The sequence below is a fragment of the Schistocerca gregaria genome, chromosome 8, assembly GCF_023897955.1.
Source record: "Schistocerca gregaria isolate iqSchGreg1 chromosome 8, iqSchGreg1.2, whole genome shotgun sequence".
NCBI classification, from domain to species: Eukaryota; Metazoa; Arthropoda; class Insecta; order Orthoptera; family Acrididae; genus Schistocerca; species Schistocerca gregaria.
Genome location: NC_064927.1, coordinates 383,089,656 through 383,107,557, shown reverse-complemented (window position 1 = coordinate 383,107,557; position 17,902 = coordinate 383,089,656). Strand labels below are relative to the sequence as shown.

Here is a 17,902-nt window from a genome sequence, read left to right as displayed (position 1 = left end):
TGCCTTACGATGCTACTCAGACGAACTTGGAGCGCTATGAGCGCGAAGGAAAGGCTTTATTACGCCTTATCGTAATACTGTATGAGGCATGGGCCACATCGTACGATCCAAAACTGAAACGCCAATCCAACGAATGGCATCATTACGTGTCTCCGCGAAAGTCGAAAGTGCGTCAGAGCCCCAGTATGGTGAAAGTTCACTGCTCGTTTTTGGAGCATCACCTGCGACCAGATCTGCGAAAGAAGCGGCAACACTTTCTGCTCTACCCACCCATCATTTTGCACGACAATGCGCGGGCGCATACGGCGCAAGCTGTGGCTTCTCTGTTCGGTCGATGGGACTGGGAAGTACTGTACCATCTACTATGCTCCCTGGAATTAAGTCCTTGGGATTATAATTTGATTCCGAAGATGAAGGAACCACTTCGTGGCATTCGCTTCAGAACTGTTCCAGAGATTCGACAGGCAGTAGACCGCTCCGTTCGTACCATCAACAGAGCAGGCTCTGCTAACGGTGTACAACGCCTTCCACATCACTGGCAACGGATTCTACACAACGATGGTGACTACCTTGAAAGACAGTAACAAGTGTAAACACTCTTTTGTATCGGTTGTGTATATATAATTGTCACTATTTAACTTCCAACCCTCATATATTACGTGTTTACACTATTCCGAAACAAAAACAAAAAAATCCACCACACTGTATATTCAAAAAAGCACAGATACATTACAACAGCGGCTCGATGTGGTGACCATCGACGTTGTTACAACATTGTACGTACGAAACATGTTCTGGTACACGCTCTCCATCCCACTGGTGTCTTCAGTGTCTAGTGAAACGGCCAGAACTCGTACCAGCAGATTTTCCTCTGTCTCTATTGAAGTCTCGAAAATTAAACTTTGCATTTGTTGAGTGACGTCAGGAGACCGTCTGACGTAGTACACGTCATGTATATTGCATACCAGGACAAGCAATGAAACTTTTCTATTCCTCTCAGCAAAAATGGACACGTTACACATCTGAACTGAAACCGTCGTAGAACGGAAACAATACGTTTTCGGACATGGGTTCCTTTTCAAAATATGTACTCCCTACCATCTACAAGTGATCGAAGTTTGTAACAGGAATTTCCGAACACCCTGTAATTTCATAATGCTCGCAGAATGAATGTTAATGGATGTTAACAAAATATTAACGAGAAAAGACATAATATCTGGCAAAAACAAGAAAATCAGTAAGTGATGCACCTTTTGCTGTACATGGATTCACTTTGAACACAGTTGACCGCTTCAGGTACCTAGGGAGTCTTTTTAGCAAGAGCAGTAGAACGTATATAGAAACAGGTGCTCGTCAAGCAACAGCGAACAAAACACTTTCCAGTTTTATTAAAATCTTAAAGAAAATGTCTAACTTCGAAAACCGCATGTATCAATCTACTGTTATATCCATAACATTATACGGATGTGAAGCATTAATATTTAAAAAGAATGATGAAGAAAAACTGTTAATATTCGAAAGAAAAATACTAAGGCAATTATTTATTTTAAATCTTCTAATTCGCTAACCTTAAGTAATGGTCAAATTTTACACGATAGCTACGAGCTCGCAATTATTTAGTGTTGCTTTTGCAAGCATTTTCCGAATGACGACGTGAGAAGCTTTGCTGTAATATCCTGGCCACCAATCCTCATGATTAGTGACCTAACTGATTTCCTCCCTTCCTTCATTTCCATCCAACTGGCTACTAAGCTTCAGGTATCTCTTCAGGACCTTTAATCTAGCAGCCCATTCTCTCCTTCCACACCCTCCCGCTATTCATCTTCAATAACATTACTTCTCCTCCGGTGCCAGTTGGTTTGTCACAGAGTAACAGAGTGTCCTGTTTTCCCCACGACAGTCATAAGCGACTAGACCACTTATGCCGGTGTCAGTCGGTCCCAGTGTCATTGGCGGATGACGTTGCCATGGTGACGCGCAAGTCGGAAGTACAACCTGATTATAAATAAAGGCCATAGGACAAAAAAAAATTGTCACACCCAGGAGATATATCACTGATATACTTTAATCAAATGTAACTCCAGGCACCTTTTCAAGTCTCATACAACTATGATGTATACATGCAGATTGAGGTGGCGAATAAAAATTCGTAGCAAGTCGGAATTCGAACCAAGGTCTCCTGCTCACTTTTTTATTCCACAGAAACAGCAACTAAAATGACTAGCTTACTATTACATGACGTAAATAAGGTTACAGCTAATTGCAGTCACCAATTAAAGCATTGTCTGCCCCGATAGCTGAGTGGTCAGCGTTACGAATTGCCGTCCTACGGGCCCCGGTTCGATTCCCGGCTGGTTCGGGGATTTTTTCCGCTCAGGGACTGGGTTTTATGCTGTCTTCATCATTTCATCCACATCCGGCGCGCAGGTCGACCAATGTGGAGTGGAATGTAATAAGACCTGCACCAAGGCGGCCGGACCTGCCAGCAAGGGGCCTCCCGGCCAATGACGCCAAACTCTCATTTCCATTTCCAATAAAGCATTCATTGAATAAGGAACGGTACTCAGTCCTTAACATAGCATAAATTTAGCAACATCCTCCATTAAAGAGACATCTTCTCTGTCAACTTCAACTGATGGCAGTTCAGCATGCAAATTTTCATCTTCTGCAGCCTGAAGTTCCTCTTCATCAATTCAAGACCCCACTATATCACTCATCCTTGCTGAATGCTAAGTCTCCTCCAGGGTAAATTATGTCGACAGACGAGCAGTCCTGAACAGCAACATCGCGAAGTCCTTCACTGCCTTGTCATTTCTGTCAGTCTCGGCCGTCTACCAATATCCTTAGGAAGTTCAAGTTCTTCCTTTGTAACAGACACCAGATTTTTGCCATCATATTCTTGTAACTTGTAACCCTGCCGCGATGTCAGGGGCGTCTTGCCACGGTTCGCGCGGCTCCCCCCGTTAGAGGTTCGACTCCTCCCTTTGGCACGGGTGTGTGTGCTATCCTTAGCGTAAGTTAGTTTAAGTTATATTAAGCAATGTGTAAGCCTAGAGACTGATGACTTCAGCAGTTTGATCCCATAGGAACTTACCGCAAATTTTCATTTATTTATTTATTTTGTCACTTGTGAGAGAGGTTAAGATCGGGAACGCACCGCAGAAGTAGTGGGACGTCTCTCCGACACTGTTAGTGCTTCGTGTCCCAACCGATCCTCTATGCACGAGGATGCCACATATCCCTAACCTATACCAATTCTGTTGAAGACAATACGGAGCATGTTAGCATATATCTTATTGTGGTTCGGATACTTAACAGCTTTTCGATTTCAGATTCCATGTTCATTTTCTTTTCAATAGGTTCATCACTCCCAATATTGTTAAAAAATTTAGCTTGTATATTTGCCCATTAAGCAAATCACTGAGTTATGTTTTGCCTGAAAGTTGTGACTTTCTTCTGGCCTGAAGAATATGTTAGCCGGTACATTGTTTGCGAAAGTTCTAGTTATTTGAGCAGTTTTCTCCGTGGTCTACCTCCAGTTGATCTCCAAACGTGTGCCCATGAGGCACATTGTCAACAAGGCTGCATTTACTGCAGCGGTTAGTGTCACTTAAGCCGATGGCAAAGAGACGCTCATTAGTGCTGATAATGTTATTGACTGTCTTGTTCAAATGGTTCAAATGGCTCTGAGCACTATGGGTCTTAACTTCTGAGGTCATAAGTCCCCTAGAACTGAGAACTACTCAAACCTAACTAACCTAAAGACATCACCCACATCCGTACCCGAGGCAAGATTCGAACCTGCGACCGTAGCGGTCACGCGGTTCCAGACTGTAGCGCCTAGAACGCTCGGCCACACCTGCCGGCGGCCATCTTGTATCAGGCTGTTCTCACATCAGACGAAGGGAGATTACTACTGATGTTTCGCCCGACTACATTCCATACTACTGGGGCATGTGTAGTAGCTATTTTATTTTTCCTTTCGTGTTACCTTCTTTCTGCTAAAATCGCCTTTGCTATAATGCTTCTGGATTTTAAAAGCTTTTTGCTAAAGTATCTTCGTTCAAGATGAAAGTCCCTAAAATGTTTTAGCTTAGAACTTATTTTTTGTTTCAAGCCTGACCAGGTTTTGCTGTAATGCATTCTCCATTGTTACACATGATCCTTTGGCATACAACGCCATCGCTTTGCACTTGTTGCCTTTTAGTCCCATTCCTCCATTGCTTGGATACAACATTACTGTCTTCATAGGTAGTCGAAACAACTCCCCTTTCCACAAGAACTTTGCTAAGGTGGACATAATCGTCTTCGCCACCAAAGGTGGAATGGGGAGAACCTGTGCTATGTAGTAGGCCTTGGATAAAATATACGTGTTGATAAACTGTATTATCTAGAACTGATCTGTACTCGTTGACACTTTTCAATCAAGGATCCCTTGGTTTTCCTTGCCACCTCCCGCCAATTTATTGGCATCATTTTGAAAAGGGAAGTTGTCAATGCTATTCCTAGAGCCTTGTGTTCACTAACATGGTGGTGGTGGTGGTGGTGGTGGTGGTGGTGGTTAGTGTTTAACGTCCCGTCGACAACGAGGTCATTAGAGACGGAGCGCAAGCTCGGGTTAGGGAAGGATTAGGAAGGAAATCGGCCGTGCCCTTTCAAAGGAACCATCCCGGCATTTGCCTGAAACGATTTAGGGAAATCACGGAAAACCTAAATCAGGATGGCTGGAGACGGGATTGAACCGTCACTACATGGTCGCCCACTCAGTGCACAAGTCAGCAAGCCCCTTTATATTCTGAATTTTCATTTGTTTTCATTTACCCTCTCATCTGATGCAGAAAAATATTTTGCAAGTGCCATCTCTAGTTGTAAGACGTCTGCGTGGTCTCTGATGATTACGTCTACAGCTTCTGCGTAGGCACCTACCACTGTCTTTGTTCCTTTATCGGTAACGCCTGTCGGTCTATGCTGTAGCTGTCTCAGGAAAGGTTCCAGCGATATAACAAACAGAAGCATTGATAAGTGGCTTCCTTTGGTAACACCCATTTTTATTTCAATTTCTTTTGTCAGTTGACAATTAACAGAGATTTGTGCCATACCACCTATTGCCATACTGTTGATGATGTCGATGGTTTTTAGTAGGAAGCCCATTCGGAGCATTGCCACTATCATATATTTGTGATTACTTTGATGAAATGCCTTGTGAAAGTCTATGAAAAACGGCCCACATTTCATGTTACTTGTCTGTGTTAGCGCGCCAACAGCCCCGCCGCAGTGGTAACACCGGATCCCGTCAGATCACCGAAGTTAAAAGCTGTCAGGCTGGGCTATCACTTGGATAGGTGACCATCCCGTCTGCCGAGCGCTGTTGGCAAGCGGGCTGCACTCAGCCCTCGTGAGGCAAACTGAGAAGCTACTTGGTTGAGAAGTAGCGGCTCCGGTCTCGAAAACTGACGTACGGCCGGGAGAGCGATGTGCTGACCACATGCCCCTCCATATCCGCATCCAGTGACGCCTATGAGCTAAGGATGACACGGCGGCCGGTGGGTACCGTTGGGCCTTCATGGTCTGTTCGGGAGGAGTTTAGTTTCGCGTCTGTGTTAGCGCACTGACGTTGCGGTACAAATACGCAGCTTGTAAAATCGTTCTTCTAAAAGCTGTAGGTTCATGATGTCTGCGGTGCATGGTATAAAGCGCTTATAAATTACTTGAGCTATAATTTTATAATCTGAATTTAAAAGCGAGATCAACCGTAGGTTATTTATTTTTTTGCTGCCTCTGTTCGGGATCAACACAATTTAGCATTCATTGAACTCTGCAGGCTTTCCCCGTAAGACTTCATTGGCAGTTTCGGTCAACTTCTATTAGCGTCCAACATCGTTTATATAATTCAATGGGCAGTCCATCAGGTCCTGGAGTTTCCTAGCGGGAGAGCTGCTTACGATTTCCAATACATTTTCTTTGGAGAAGTCCGAAAAAAATGTTCTATCATTGTCTCGCAGTATTCTTCGAAAATATGTACCAAAGAGTTCATCATATTCTTCTTCGCTTGTTTCCCCCGATGCAATCATGCGTTCATGGTACGTGGAGATTTCTTTAATAATTCCCTTCTGGGTGATGATTATGGTGCCATCATCGATTTGCAATTCATCCATGAAAATTCTTCTTCTGTTCTTGGAGTGTCTGGCAAGGTGGTACAACGCAGCAGTCAGTGACTGACTTTGCTTTGGACTTTATCTTAAGTCCCTCCAGTTCCTTACGTTTCAAACGTATTAACTTTTAATTTATTTGTTTGATGTCTTTTAATCTTGTAGGAATTGCAACTGTCTGATCGCAGAGATCCCTTAGCACACTACAGTAGAATTCTAGTCTGTTTCCCTTCTCTAGCCTTATCTATAGCAAAAGATATAAAAATTTCCTTAGCTTCGGTTTCACCCGTCGGGTCCGCCATTCTAGCACGCCTGGAAAGTTGTTTAATTAACGTGTGCCCTGCTGGGAACAACAACAGACTGATGTTGTTCCCTGCTGCACACAAGTGCCAAAAGCTAGAATATTTTATTTTACCTTTGACTTGAGCATAGCTGTCCCAAATTCTGGCTATTGCTTTTTAGCAATGTAATTTTACGATTTAGCAACATTTCATTCCGATGAAAACACCCTTGGTAAGTATCGAAACCTAGGTCAATGTACCTACCATTTATGTGCAACCGATTGACTGTTTAATCCTAAGCTGTCATTAGTATGTCTTTCACTGGTCACTTTCAGGCGCTGTAGATGGAATGTAACTGGTACCAGACCACTGACGCAAGCCATAGGGGTGAAGTGGTGTAAATGTGGCAATCGGTAACACAGTGTGTCCAAAGAGTAATGATCAGTATTCAGGAATATGGTAGGAAAGATTATTCGAAGCACAAAAAGTCAAGTAAACTCTTAAATCCAAGCGTTAAGAGCCATGAGCACTTCTTCATCGTTGATACTTTGAACAAAAAAATCTGTCTTTCATATTTCTAATAAACATGGCTCCGAACTACGTACCTTCAGAGCTGTGCAACTGATCAGCACAAGAGATTTCTTTCATTGTTGAAGATGAGGAAGTGCTCACAGCTCTTAAGGTACATATTCTAGCGCCCACGTTTACTGTACTTTTTTGCTTCGCATGATCGTTCCTGTCATATCCATGAATATTGGCCATTCTTCCTGGGAGACACTGCATGCAATAAGCGCCGTAAAATGACACGCAGGCAGAATGGCAGTAAGAAGATATTGTGTTTGGACGTTCCCATGAACACACCATGAATGGAGCTAGCCGAAGAGTACCCAGCGTCCAGAAAAAAGCAGGGGGGGATACCCGGGGGCCGTAGGACACATGAACATAATTGTAGGCTTATATCGTTGACGTTAATTTGTTGTAAAATTCCGGCACATATTTATACTCGAGAATTACGAAGCTTTTGGAGAAGGAAAATCTCCCCTAAAAAAATCAGCATGTATTCCGGAAACAGAGATCTTGCGATATTCAGCTTCCTCTATTCCACTGAGATCCATAGCGCTGTAGATAACGGCAGTCTGGCTGGTGCCGTGCGTCCTGCACTGCCGTTTAGTGAAAAAATAATACGAACGTACCGAGTATCGGACCAAATATGCTACTGGATTCGAGACGTCTTGCATTCCGTAAAATCTCTATAAAGTATGATAGCGTCGTTATTCTCTACAGTGCATATAAATTATCTTGTACAAAGCGTCGGGTGCTCTTTAAGACTGTTCGCGGATGATATGAATGTTCGTAACGAAGTAGCAACGCCAGAGAACAGTGTCATTTTGAAGAGCGACCTGCAGCGGATTGATGAATGGTGCAGGCTCTGGCAGTTGATGCTGAACGTAAATAAATGTAATATACTACGCACACTTAAGAAATGGAAGCCCCTACTGTACAAATTCGCTATTGATGACAATTTGTTGGGAACGGTATCCACCGTAAAATATCTAGGAGTAACTAAACAGAGCGACTTTAAGTAGAATGACTACATAAAACAAGTAGTACAAATAGTACGAAAAGCAAATGCCAGACTGATATTCATAGCAAGAATACTAAGGAAATGTAAATCATCCATGAAAGAAGTGGCGTACAAGGATCTTTTTCTATCGATTCTTGAGTATTTTTCATCGATCTGGGATCCTTACCACGCAGGGCTGACAGAGGAGATAGAGACGATCCAACAAAGAGCGGCGCATTTCGTCAAGGGACTGTTTAGCTGGTGAGAGAACGTTACTAAGATGCCCAAAAAGCCCTAGTGGCTGACGCTACAAGAGGGGTAACACGGAGAGGTTTACTATCGACATTTCGAGAGAAAACTTTCAGGGAAGAGTCGTGCAACGTATTACTTTCTCCCACATACTTCTTGCAGAATGATCGAGACAAGAAAATCTGAAAAATTAGAGCTAATGCTGGAGCCTACCGACTATCATTCTTCCCACGAGCCATTCGCGAGTGGAACAGGGAGGTGGGACCAGTTAGTGGTCCCAGAAGCACCCACCGTCACACACCGTTAGGTGGCTTGAGGAGTATGATGTAGACGTAGATGTAAATTTGTTTGTGTATCAGCCTGAGCTGCTCGACGCATCTAAAAGTTACGGTGTCCCACTCGCAAATCATCTGACCCAGCATGTGATCCTAACCGACAGTGATTGGAGCACCACGTCTTGTCAGTGACAGTCGGTTTCAAACCCAAAAGAAATTGCTACTGTCGATGAATGAAAGTTCATCTCAACCAATCTCCTAGCGAACTTCTTGCAATAGACATCTGAAGTCGGCTATATGGCAAAAGACCATTGCTCACAGCAGTACTGGGTGATCAAAAAGTCAATATAAATTTGAAAACTTAATAAACCACGGAATAGTGTAGACAGAGAAGTAAAAATTGACACACATGCTTGGAATGACGTGGGGTTTTATTAGAACCGAAAAATAAAAACAAAGTTCATGAAAGGTGCGAGAGATGGCGCTGGACAGCAAAACGTCAGTGACTGTGCACGACAATCGTGTATAAAAAGAGCTGTAACGAGAGAGAGAATAAGTTGCGCCAGCAGTCGCAACATGTTGACGTTACCTGAAAAGGGGCTTTTAGTGAAGCTGTATTATCAGAATGGGGAATGTGCTAGTTCAGCGTTACGATCCTATCGTTATAGGAAGGGGATTCGAACGGGTAAAGTTCCGTTGACAAATGCAGCTGCGACGAGAATGATTTCGAAGTTCGAAGCCACGGGTTGTTTAGACGATAGACCCCGTAGTGGCCGACCGCATTTGCGGTGTGGGCGTTTCAAAAGATGGCGGAAGATGACGATTGGTTGAGTAACGTGTTGTGGACCGACGAAGCTCATTTCACGCTCCGAGGGTTTGTCAATGCCCACAACTGCAGAACTTGGGCTATCGAAAATCCTACAGCTGTCGTGGAAATTCCATTGCACGACGAGAAAGTCACGGTATGGGTTGGATTTACCACATCTACCGTTATCGGGCCTTTTTTTCTTCGAGGAAATGGGTGATTCTGGTTTTGTAACTGCTACCGTGATGGGTGAGAGGTACGCCGATATGTTACAGAATCGCATCATCACCAGCCAGACTGATAAACACCTGATGGAACGTACGATGTTTATGCAGGACGGCGCTCCACCCCATATTGCTAGACGCGTGAAAGATCTCTTGCGCGCGTCGTTTGATGGTGATCGTGTGCTCAGCCGCCACTTTCGTCATGCTTGGCCTCCCAGGTCCCCAGACTTCAGTTCGTGCGATTATTGGCTTTGGGGTTACCTGAAGTCGCAAGTGTATTGTGATCGACCGACATCTCTAGGGATGCTGAAAGACAACATCCGACGCCAATGCCTCACCATAACGCCGGACATGCTTTACAGTGCTATTCACAACATTATTCCTCGACTACAGCTATTGTAGAGGAATGATTGTGGACATATTGAGCATTTCCTTTGCTTTGTCTTACTTTGTTATGCTAATTATTGCTATTCTGATCAGATGGAGCTCCATCTGTCGGACATTTTTTGAAATTTTTTTTTGTTCTAATAAAACCCCATGCCATTCCAAGCATGTGTGTCAGTTTGTACCTCTCTATCTACATTATTCCGTGATTTATTCAGTTTTCAAATTTATACTGACTTTTTGATCACCCGGTACTTAAGGGAAGGTTGTGGTAGAGAGGCGCGAAAAACGAGTGAAGTCTAGAATTTCTTTTCATACAAGGACTTCTTTATTAAAACGGTGGTTTTACCACTTTATTATATATGCATTCATGTATGGAGGTGGTAGAGAGGCGCGAAAAACGAGTGAAGTCTAGAATTTCTTTTCATACAAGGACTTCTTTATTAAAACGGTGGTTTTACCACTTTATTATATATGCATTCATGTATGGAGGTGGTAGAGAGGCGCGAAAAACGAGTGAAGTCTAGAATTTCTTTTCATACAAGGACTTCTTTATTAAAACGGTGGTTTTACCACTTTATTATATATGCATTCATGTATGGAAAAATGCTTTCATAACAAATTAAAAACGGCGACTGCAGGCCCTATCAAAGTACGCGCCTGGTTTGCGCGCAGATCCGTGGCTATTTCTGAAACACATAAAACACAGAAACACGGTGCAGTTTTGAAACATACGTGGAACAAAAAAATGGCAGCTATCTGAACAGCAAGTCAATTTCTTCGCATTTTGTCAAGTTCAAATGTTTTTAAAAAATGTACTTAAAATTCGAATACAAAAAGGCTCTCGCTAAGGCGTCTTAAATTTAATTATCTTTCATGGGCTCCAGAGCGCTTCGTGCCCTGAAAAACGTTGTTTCGAGAAAACAGGTTTAAAATTTGGAGTAACAAAAAACCGTTGTTTCAAAACTTAACGGCTAATATGGGAAGCGAAGACCATAGAGGTGTCCTTTCTCTTCCTCAGACAAACTCTGGTGCTGAATCTGGTGCTACATTTTCTCAATCCGGGCTCATTTGACAAATTGAGACATTCCTTGCAACGAGGCGGCGAGGCATTTCATGTCAGATAACTCCACGACGTTCTTGCCATTCGTCCCTGTGACGATTCCTAACATGTTAATGGTCTTCAGAATAGATGAATAATATTTCTCGAATGTACCAGTAGCTATATATCCTGCTATTTCTGTAGTTTTTGACTCACAATGAAGATGTTTCGTTACCAGTTTCCAAATGTACGCGTTTAAGGCCTCTTTGTCATTTTGCGTATTTGTACTGTTACATCTTTTAAGCAAAATTTGATTGAACAGAATTTCATATAGTGGTGGAATCTTTTCGTGAACTAATTCACAGAGGGCCTATAGTTGCTTATATTTCGGTTGGCGCACTGTTCCATTCAATATGCTGTAACTAAAATAGTTTCACAACCAAAAACTCCTTTTCCAGGCATAATCTATCTACAGGGTGTTTCAAAAATGACCGGTATATTTGAAACGGCAATATAAACTAAACGAGCAGTGATAGAAATACACCGTTTGTTGCAAATTACAGTAGTTACAATTGTCAACAACAGATGGCGCTGCCGTCTGGGAAACTCTATAGTACGATATTTTCCACATATCCACCATGCGTAGCAATAATATGGCGTAGTCTCTGAATGAAATTACCCGAAACCTTTGACAACGTGTCTGGCGGAATGGCTTCACATGCAGATGAGATGTACTGCTTCAGCTGTTCAATTGTTTCTGGATTCTGGCGGTACACCTGGTCTTTCAAGTGTCCCCACAGAAAGAAGTCACAGGGGTTCATGTTTGGCGAATAAGGAGGCCAATCCACGCCGCCTCCTGTATGTTTCGGATAGACCAAAGCAATCACACGATCATCGAAATATTCATTCAGGAAATTAAAGACGTCGGCCGTGCGATGTGGCCGGGCACCATCTTGCATAAACCACGAGGTGTTCGCAGTGTCGTCTAAGGCAGTTTGTACCGCCACAAATTCACGAAGAATGTCCAGATAGCGTGATGCAGTAATCGTTTCGGATCTGAAAAATGGGCCAATGATTCCTTTGGAAGAAATGGCGGCCCAGACCAGCACTTTTTGAGGACGCAGGGACGATGGGACTGCAACATGGGGCTTTTCGGTTCCCCATATGCTCCAGTTCTGTTTATTGACGAAGCCGTCCAGGTAAAAATAAGCTTCGTCAGTAAACCAAATGCTGCCCACATGCATATCGCCGTCATCAATCCTGTGCACTATATCGTTAGCGAATGTCTCTCGTGCAGCAATGGTAGCGGCGCTGAGGGTTTGCAGCGTTTGAATTTTGTATGGATAGAGGTGTAAACTCTGGCGCATGAGACGATACGTGGACGATGGCGTCATTTGGACCGCAGCTGCAACACGGCGAACGGAAACCCGAGGCCGCTGTTGGATCACCTGCTGCACTAGCTGCGCGTTGCCCTCTGTGGTTGCCGTACGCGGTCGCCCTACCTTTCCAACACGTTCATCCGTCACCTTCCCAGTCCGTTGAAATTTTTCAAACAGATCCTTTATTGTATCGCTTTTCGGTCATTCGGTTACATTAAACCTCCGTTGAAAACTTCGTCTTGTTGCAACAACACTGTGTTCTAGGCGGTGGAATTCCAACACCAGAAAAATCCTCTGTTCTAAGGAATAAACCATGTAGTCCACAGCACACTTGCACGTTGTGAACAGCACACGCTTACAGCAGAAAGACGACGTACAGAATGGCGCACCCACATACTGCGTTGTCTTCTATATCTTTCACATCACTTGCAGCGCCATCTGTTTTTGAAAATTGTAACTACTGTAATTTCGAAAGTTTGTCCGCCTGAAAATGTACTGTAGTCCCAAGCATATTACAACAAACGGTGTATTTCTATCGCTGCTCGTTTAGTTTTTATTGCCGTTTCAAATATACCGGTCATTTTTAAAACACCCTGTACTTCAGGGATGCAAATTATGTAAAGAAATCTATGTTTTCGTCGATCTCTACCAGAACCTTCCCTTAAAGCTGTGCGTCTTTTCAACCTAACTGGGGCGTGTCGCCCGTTGCCAGATGATGCAAAGTGTCCAGTGTACCGAAAGCCCAATGAGGCTTTCATCCCGCTGTGTGTGGAGCGTGTAGCTCACGCTGCATATGGTTCTGTGATGTTTCAGGGTGTTTTTCTACCATGACTTCCGCCCACACGTTCGGCATACCATAAACTGGAACCAGTATGTTGATTTCTCAACATTCTCATTGGCCAACTGTTATCTCTTCTTGTACAGTTTCAAAATGAATTCTGTATTGCGTCATTCCCGTCTTTCCTAGAGGAAAACAGCCGTATTCGAGGGGCTGTACGTCTGCCTCCATAGTTTGATGATCGCTCAGGCACTCAAATGCACCTCGACTCGTCAGCTAAATCAAATGTATGTAATCTGGGACTGTTTTGGAACAGAGGGTAAAACGCTGCAGTCAATTTTGCGTAGATTACTAGCTCAACGCCTGCCTACAGCTAGATATGGCATGCATGAAGAAACTTAAGGTGACTCGACGATATGTGGGGGCATTATCAAGTTTAGAGGCAGTGCTATAATGCTCCTGAGAGAGTAAGTAATATTTTGTCTGGTGTCATATATCCCTGACGGCTTCTACTTCATAACGATCCAAAACAGACAATGTGCGTTTCCCACTTAGTTAATATACTTACAGCAATGTTCGCAGACAGCTGGTGCATACCAAATGTGGACGCACAGTAGTTCATGCTTAATCATAGTAGAGCGGGAGGGAAACAACATTGCCAAGGGTGATCGCGCAATGATTGATCGACAGGACAAACACGCCGCTTATCGCTTGCTTTACCTGTCGCTCGGCTTAGCCGAGCTCCAGATAGACACAACGTATTAACTACATGGATATGACGTCAACAACGCGTTCTAGCAGATGTGGAGTCATACCGGAAATACAAAACTGGAGACCTAGCAACTACACGAAGAGTGAACATCGTACTGACAATAATGTTAAATTCGCAGTAACCAGTTATGCCTTTCGTGGAACATCGTAAAACAATTCAGTAGGTGATATGATCAGAGAGAAATGAGAGTTGCAAGAAAATTGCTATATTTACCTTGATATATGATAATTACATTTAACAAATCAGAGATTATTATCACTGTGAATATATTGTGACTTAGCTAAGGATTTTGACTGTGTTAAACTTTATATCTTGATATGAAAATTAAGTCTTAGGGCATACTATTCATTATTTCTCATGGAACTAGAAAAGCTTTAAAAATGGTTTGCTCAGACAACACAAGAAATAGACTACAGGTGGGTCACAACTCCAAAACACACACTCTACAACCAATGAAACACCTTAGTTTGGTTACGTTCATATTACGCCTGATTTTTACAAATTATGATTGAAGAAGTTTATTCTGCAAATTCCCACTCATTACTCATGGAGTCATTGTTTCGCAAAGTAAAGTTGTAGGAATAGAATTTTTCGAAAACAAACGCGTGTTAGGAAAATTATATCCTGCTGACACCTTCTTTAAAAAGTTGCAAGCAAGTATATACAGTGTGAACTGGAGCTCCACCAACAAATTTTCAGACGTGGTAGTATGGACCACAATAAGAATATCATGTCCAGCCGGCCTGAGTGGCCAAGCGATTCAAGCCGCTTCAGTTTGGATCCGCCCGACCGCTACGGTCGCAAGTTCGAATCCTGCCTCGGGCATGGATGTATGTGATGTCCTTAGGTTAGTTAGGTTTAAGTAGTTCTAAGTTCTAGGGGACTGATGACCTCCGATGTTAAGTCCCATAGTGCTCAGAGCCATTTGAACCATCTGAAATAATGTCCACTAAACATAGGCTCTAAAATGTATACACTGAGAGCTATCAGCATTTGTTCATCTTCGATAAAGTGAAACACATCTCTTCTACTGGAAGCTCCTACTTTTCCATATTTCGTGAGGACGTACTATGGACCAAAACAAGAAAAGAAATGTTCAGTAAACGTCGGCTCTAAAGTGCATACCTTAAGGGCTATGAGCACTTGTTCACCGCCAGCCTGAGTGGCCGAGCGGTTCTAGGCACTACAGTCTGGAACCGCGTGACCGCTACGGTCGCAGCTTCGAATCCTGCCTCAGGCATGGATGTATGTGATGTCCTTAGGTTAGTCGGGTTAAGTTCTGGGGGACTGATGACCTCAGAATTTAAGTCCCATAGTGCTCAAAGCCATTTGCACCCCACTTGTCCAGCGGAAGAGGTGCTTTTCATAGTAGCTCAGAGTTTATCGACTCAGTTCTGGTGCATCCTGTATATAAGCTGCCTCATAATTATCAACAAAAACTGACTCGGTTGAAACTTCCCATTAAACGTGGGTTCGCAAAAAGGCGTCTGTGAGGTAACTGCGAGTGTGCGGTTAGGAGTCGCAATGAGTTCAGTATCAAATATTGTCCCAGTTAATACAAATGTATTGGAAATATATTTTCATTTAGTCCCCATCTAATAGACTTCAGCTTTCACTCAAGACGTATATTGACAAAAAGCATGATACTACTTCAGTAAATACATGTTACTATTTGTGGTCCACTGATATACACTACTGGCTATTAAAATTGCTACACCACGAAGATGACGTGCTACAGACGCGAAATTTAACCGACAGGTTACACTACACTCGTTCGTCCTCTGTTAGAATATTGCTGCGCGGTGTGGGATCCTTACCAGGTGGGATTGACGGAGGACATCGAGAGGGTGCAAAGAAGGGCAGCTCGTTTTGTATTATCGCGTTATAGGGGAGAGAGTGTGGCAGATATGATACACGAGTTGGGATGGAAGTCATTACAGCATAGACGTTTTTCGTCGCGGCGAGAGCTTTTTACGAAATTTCAGTCACCAACTTTCTCTTCCAAATGCGAAAATATTTTGTTGAGCCCAACCTACATAGGTAGGAATGATCATCAAAATAAAATAAGAGAAATCAGAGCTCGAACAGAAAGGTTTAGGTGTTCGTTTTTCCCGCTCGCTGTTCGGGAGTGGAATAGTAGAGAGATAGTATGATTGTGGTTCGATGAACCCTCTGCCAAACACTTAAATGTGAATTGCAGAGTAGTCATGTAGATGTAGATGTAGACAGGAAGAACATGCTGTGATTTCCAAATATTAGCTTTTCAGAGCATTCACACAAGGTTGGCGCCAGTGGCGACACCTACAACGTGCTGACATGAGGGAAGTTCCCAACCGATTTCTCATACACAAGCAGCAGTTGACCGGCGGTGCCTGGTTATACGTTGTTGTGATGCCTCGTGTAAGGAGGAGTAATGCGTAGCATCACGTTTCCGACTTTGGTAGAGGTCGGATTGTAGCCTATTGCGATTGCGGTTTATCGTATCGCGACAATGCTGCTCGCGTTGGTCGAGATCCAATGACTGTTAGCAGAATATGGAATCGGTGGGTTCAGGAGGGTAATACGGAACGCCGTGCTGGATCCCAACGGCCTCGTATCACTAGCAGTCGAGATGACAGGTATCTTATCCACATGGCTGTAACGGATCGTGCAGCCACGTCTCGATCCCTGAGTCAACAGATGGGGACGTTTGCAAGAACAGTTCGACGACGTTTGCAGCAGCATGGACTATCGGCTCGGAGACCATGCCTGCGGTTACCCTTGACGCTGCATCACAGGCAGGAGCGCCTGCTATGGTGTACTCTACGACGAACCTGGATGCACGAATGGCAAAACGTCATTTTTTCGGATGAATCCAGGTTATGTTTATAGCATCATGATTGGTCGCATCCGTGTTTGCCGACATCGCGGTAAACACACACTGGAAGCGTGTATTCGTTATCACCATACTGGCGTATCACCCGGCTTGATGGTATGGAGTGCCATTGGTTACATGTCTCGGTCACTTCTTGTTCTCATTGACGGCACTTTGAACAGTGGATGTTACATTTCAGATGTGTTACGACCCGTGGCTCTACCCTTCATTCGATCCCTGCGAAACACTACATTTCAACAGGATAATGCACGACCGCAAGTTGCATGTCCTGTACAGGCCTTTCTGGATACAGAAAATGTTCGACTGCTGCCCTCGCCAGCACATTCTCCAGATCTCTCACCAATTGAAAACCTCTGGTCAATGGTGGCCGAGCAACTGACTCATCACAATACGCCAATCGCTACTCTTGATGAATTGTGGTGTCGTGTTGAAGCTGTATGGGCTGCTGTACCTGTACACGCCATCCAAGCTCTGTCTGTCTCAATGCCCAGGCGTATCAAGGCCGTTATTACGGCCAGAGGTGGTTGTTCTGGGTACTGATTTCTCAGGTTCTATGCACCAAAATTGCTTGAAAATGTAATCACATGTCAGTTCTAGTATAATATATTTGTCCAATGAATACCCGTTTATCATCTGCATTTCTTCTTGGTGCAGCGATTTCAATGGCCAGTAGTGTATGTTAAAGATGTTCTACGCATCGCCATCGCATGCGGATGCAATACTACGCCCGTCTCTACAGTGTGTTCCGTATCATTTCGCAAAGTTTGATAAGACAGTACAATTCGCTGATGCAGTTCTTCACCTTTATCTGCTGGAGTGCTGCACATTTCACTTTTGAGACGACACCAGATAGAAAATTCCAGGTACTGAGGTATGGTAATCTTGGTAGCCAAACTATGAGTTTTCACGGATAATTTTAATACTTTTATCGTTACAAACATTTTCCTGTTCTGAAAACTCAGCGCAAAGCTTGTTTGTGACCCTGATTACGAAAACATGCTCTACAAAGAGTTGAAGTTGCCAACGAATCGCATACATGTATCCAGCTACTTGCCACAGCCTATTAAATGTCTTGCAGATGATACGGTAGATGTCTACACTGAATTAAATAACTTTTCGCTGGGC

At 43.6% G+C, this 17,902-nt stretch overlaps 1 protein-coding gene across 1 annotated transcript in view; it reads left to right on the top strand.

Annotated features, from left to right (window-relative positions):
* Positions 1 to 17,902, top strand: part of LOC126284820 (lysosome membrane protein 2-like) — a 202,698-nt gene that overhangs the window by 84,729 nt on the left and 100,067 nt on the right. The gene's annotated exons all lie outside the window — the stretch shown is intronic.